This window comes from Fragaria vesca, linkage group LG1 (assembly GCF_000184155.1).
Source record: "Fragaria vesca subsp. vesca linkage group LG1, FraVesHawaii_1.0, whole genome shotgun sequence".
NCBI lineage: Eukaryota > Viridiplantae > Streptophyta > Magnoliopsida > Rosales > Rosaceae > Fragaria > Fragaria vesca.
The window spans coordinates 2,632,598-2,637,772 of record NC_020491.1 but is presented as its reverse complement, the minus strand read 5'-3'; the positions used below and the strand labels follow the sequence as shown (position 1 = coordinate 2,637,772).

The 5,175-nt window shown below is 36.7% G+C and overlaps 1 pseudogene across 1 annotated transcript; it reads right to left on the bottom strand.

The window, feature by feature from the left end:
* Window positions 1-581: 581 nt before the first annotated feature.
* Window positions 582-1,686, bottom strand: LOC101313646 (annotated as a pseudogene). The gene is made up of 2 exons (XR_183817.1): window positions 1,551-1,686; window positions 582-1,168 (listed from the first exon to the last, which is right to left on the bottom strand). The product of XR_183817.1 is annotated as a protein SEC13 homolog (transcript).
* Window positions 1,687-5,175: the final 3,489 nt, after the last annotated feature.

Genomic DNA, 5,175 nt, shown 5'->3' with positions numbered 1-5,175 from the left:
GGTTCCTTGACGGTAGAATCCCGACGAGTTTAGCGTCGGAGGTGGAATGGAGTTGTTTGGGAACACGCAAACATAACCGTCGTGGTCGCCGGAGAAGAGGAAGAGAAAGGAAAAAAAAAAAACCGACCAGTTATTCTAAAAAAAATTTAATTTTACTTCCATCGACTAAGATCTTAGGAGACAGAATATTCCGTCGGCTAAGAAAAACTTAGTCGACGGAAATTTCCGTCGACTAAAATCTTGGCAAACGAAATTGATGATTCCGTCGGCTATTGTCTTAGCAGACAACGCTTAGCCAACGGATCTTAGCCGACGGAATTTCCGTCGACTAAGATCTTTGCAGACGAAATATATGTCTTAACCGACGGAACGGTTCCGTCGGCTAATAGCCATAATCCAGTGGTGTATGAAGATGCTGAGTAGAATCCTCAGTAAAAAGAACACAGTCCCGGTACAATTAATAAATGCTGTCGAATTTGAGTATAATGAAATCGAATCTAACGTGCGAGAAGCATCTGCTCCTAGATTTAAATTTAATAAGATCTATAAGAAATGATCTTTCATTATGGATTCTCACATATTCAACTAAAGAACCAGGAGCCATGCGCCCACGACACGGATGTTACTCCAACAAGGTGTGCTTGGCCTATCCTAGGGATGTCTCAACCACCATCCGCCCTTGCAGTGAAAACCGAGATGTTCCCATCAGATGAACCATAAGCTAAGACGAGTCCAAGTTCATGAGGCGCCCAACAAATGGAATTCACAGACGAACTATGCTCATTGAAAACATGAGCCTGATGTCGCTCATTTGGATTACCCTCCTTCCAAATTATCACTTGCCCATCATACGAGCACGAAGCAAGGATCTACCCAAACTTGGGATGCGCCCAAGTCCCAACCCACCTGCCAAACAGGACCTCTGTGACCTGACAACGTAGCAAGGTGCTGTGAAACCGCATTACTGCCGACACCAATTATCTTAATAGTGGAATCTGATGAAGCCGATGCTAGACGCTTTCCATAGTAATCCATGGCTACATCATGGACAACATCCTGGTGACCCGTTTCAATCCTCTGCCACGGCATGGTCCCGACTCCTGAATTCTTCTCTGAACACCCCTTTCCTTCAAAATATTGCCTGCGTCTATCTCCTTCAATACATCCCCTGCATTCCAATTTTTTTAGCACAATTCACCATTATTCAGTTTTATATAGCATGTATTAGCAAAACTAATCACAAGGCATAAATCATTAAAACAATTTTCATCTACCAACAATTGACTTTCATAATTATAACTCTATAGCCCCAAAATCAAGCATAATTAGACTATAAAGCAAAATTCCAAACTATAGAAGCTCTTACATGAACTTAATATTATATATATTTCAGCTTAATTTTGCAGCAATAAAATAATTCTTCTACCTATAGTCTACGAATTCAAAGTTCTTAAGCTCCTTAACTCAAGATCTAGAAACGAAGTAAATATATATGAAATCCGGCCAAGACCTACTTCTTAAAACTGAATCTAATTAGAAGCCAAATTTACCTGAGCGAGAAACAGAGGAGACGGTGGGCGTCGTATCGGATCAGAGTTAAGTTTGAGTTGAGAGAGAAGCTCGTAAATGAGGAGAGAGTCGCTATATTTCAGGCTGGGGGTCGCGCGTGTGTTCTTATTGTGAGGTAAGTCTTTTTGGAAACAGGCGGTCTTTATTTTGGTGATGTTTCGTAGACAATCAGCAATTAGCATCAGTAATTTAACATTTTAATCAGAGCAATAATAATTATCTGAGCCCAAACCCAAATATCCTAAGCCCAGAAATAAGGACCAAAATGGGAATCAACCATGTCTGGCGTCTCAAATGGTCTAACAAGAAGTAGACAAAAGAAACAGAGAGACGCGAGAGAGAGAATGAAGAACCTGAAAAAACTTAGGGTTTTAGGCCGTTCAATCTCTCTGCAAGTACTTAATAAGTATGTTGCCATTAACATACCGTTAGTGAATAGTTTTTATTTTTTATTTCTGGACAAATATTATTAGTGAATACAAAACATAGAAAGTTGAATCTTTAAATATGGCTAACAACGTAAATATTGTTCCACTACAGACACTCTCATAGAAAAAGTCTCGAGTGCATCAAGTTACTTTACACATCCCCTTCTAATCTAAAACAAAAGAAGAATAATCATCTCTTATTTACATTCAAAATCTTGAAATGGGATCATCATTTATTTTTCAATTGCTAGCGGAAAATATCACCAAAAGACGGAGAAGTCTATTACGTACGTAGTGTGAAATTACAAACGTACGTATATATTGAAAGTTTTCAAATCCAACAATAACTTGTAAATACAGTAATTAAAATTCTATCAACCACAAGTTCTGATTTGTTTTCAGGCCAATACGTATTTGTCCCAATTTAATTAGGGTGCGTCTATTGCCACCCCATAAACTACGTTGTTCACCCCATGTTCTCTTCACACCTCACTTATATATTTTTAATTATAAGTCTACTTTGTTCACCCATTTACAATACCTAAAATATCATTTTCTCAATTCTGCTTTATTCACCCTACATTCTTTTCTCACCGTACATATATTTTTTCAATTTCATATTTGCTTTGTTGACCCTACATTCGATCTCTTCTCACTCCGCATATATATATTTTTAAAATTTTGAATTTAATTTATTTACCTATTTGCAATACACACAATATCAGACTCTTCTAATAGCCATTGAACTCCAAAAAAAAAAATTGAAGAAAAACCATAACATTAATATCATTTGGGTAAGTGAAATCACCAACTGATTGAACAAAAAAAATCACATTAAAGTATAAATCTCAATTAAAGAACAAGAAAAAACTCTCAAATTTAACTCTTTGGTATCCGTCGATGTCAAGATGTATAATGTTTGTACGTAGATGTATCGATCTTTACTTGAAAAAAGTTCTAACGCCAATGAAAAAAAAATCAAATATAAAAGAGTGACTAGACATGAAAATTTACATTTAAAATCGACATGAGAAATACTGAGTAAAGGGATAGACGAAACATTAATTAACAAAGAAAAAAAAGAGAAGAAAAAAAGAAAGAAATACAAACAGTTCACCTCATATTTAGGTTGAATGATAGTGTCTTCAGACTTCATAAAACAACCGAATATGATAAATTATGGGCTAAAGTTTATGAAGTACATGTTTATCCATTAAAAAAATAATAATAAAATAAAAGATAAAAAAATTGTAATTTGTAACAACTTATTGTCTATTGTTGTAATTTTACGTCAGAGTATATTGGTCTTTCAATAAATCAACAACGTCTAGGGTGAGTAAACTGGTTTGTGGGGTGGCAATAGACGCACCCTTTAATTATTACAAGAAAAAAGAGAAGAATATAAAGCCAAATTTAATGATAACATTTACTACTGGAATTAAATCCCTCCTTTTTTTGTGTTTACCCTACTGTTAGGCGAGCAGAGAGCGGAGCGGATTCAGTGTACCTACATGCACTTGAACCGGTCATGTATAACTCACGTGCTCTAACAGATCCGTAACAGCGTTTAGATTTTTACTTTCATGATGAACAATAATCAAAATGAATATTACTTTTACGAGAAAAGAAATTGAATTGCAATAATAAAATTAGCTTGACAAGAGAACGCCCCCTGCGCCACCATCAATGTCGACCCTCCACCCTCATCGGTTCAGATTTTATAATTACTTTTGGTTCACTTAAACCTTGGTGCATACAAGAACTTTTGAGCAGAGAGTAAAGAGGGAGAGCAGAGATCGAACGTGTAAAATTTAAGTTTCCTTATTAAATGTTTGGTCTGCATCTCGACGAATCTTTTTGACATTCGTATTTATATCTAGGACTCCAACACTGCGCACTTGACTTGTAATAAGAAGTGGGTGCTCTCTAGCTGTAAAAGTGTAAATGGATACCAATCTTTTACTGCCAAGACCAGCGATATGATATGGAGGATCCGAGAATTACTTAATTGTCCGCTATAGGGACTTCAATAAAGAAGATGGTCATATGCCCATATATGTTTCGAAGTTTCGGAATCAACAATTTATCTTATAGTTACAGTGAAACCGAATACATATAATTTTGGGTGGGATGTTTGCTTCGGAGTTGGGAGACGTACGTGGTCTGTTCTAAATTGGACATTACCATGTAGGACGTCGATTTGTACGTGTTATAAGTAGTAGTTAACTCATGTGTACTGGATTGGTACACGGGTGTATATATAAATAGAAAAGACTTGATGTGGTTAAACATGTTGTTGATTAAACATGTTTTTTTTGTTGTATTCTGAACAGAGATACATGCTTTCTTGAGTAGTATTAGAGCATTTTGTCCATATCGATCCCAATAAGTGAGAGAGAGAGAGAGAGGATCCTTAAGAGTCTAGGGTTCTTAGCCTATCAAAGCAAGCGACGGGGTCGCCGTTTCATCATTCTGCAAATTAACTAACGTATTCTGCATTGTTCGTCGTCAAATCTTGAGCTAATAATATGAATCGATCAGATTCGTTCTATATATACTATGAATTTCTCTTAATTTTGTCCCGTGGAATTTTTCTAATATAAGAAAGGTGAGCACGAACCCACCAAGACCTAGAGTTAGAGGAAACAGTGTGCAAATATAACTACGAAAATACTAAGCATGAGCCTCCGTCTTATTTGATAGAAAATTACGTGTCACAACTAGCTGAAAACCAATCGAATCAACTACAACAACTATCAGTCGCAGAAGCAACTTCTCTCAAAGACAACCTCCTCAAAGCGAAAAAGATGAACGTAAAAAATGTGGTTGTTGAAGGTGACTCTTCCTACACCACTGGATTATGGCTATTAGCCGACGGAACCGTTTCGTCGGTTAAGACATATATTTCGTCTGCAAAGATCTTTCCGTCGGCTAAGATCCGTCGACTAAGCTTCGTCTGCTAAGACAATAGCCGACGAAATCATCAATTCCGTCGGCTAAGTGGGACTTAGTCGACGGAATAGTTCCGTCTGCCAAGACTTTAGTCGACGGAACTTAGTCGACGGAAATTATTTTTCCGTCGACTAAGTTTTCTTAGCCGATGGAATATTTCGTCTCCTAAGATCTTAGTCGACGGAAGTAAAAATTTAAATTTTTTTTTTAGAATAATTGGCGGTTT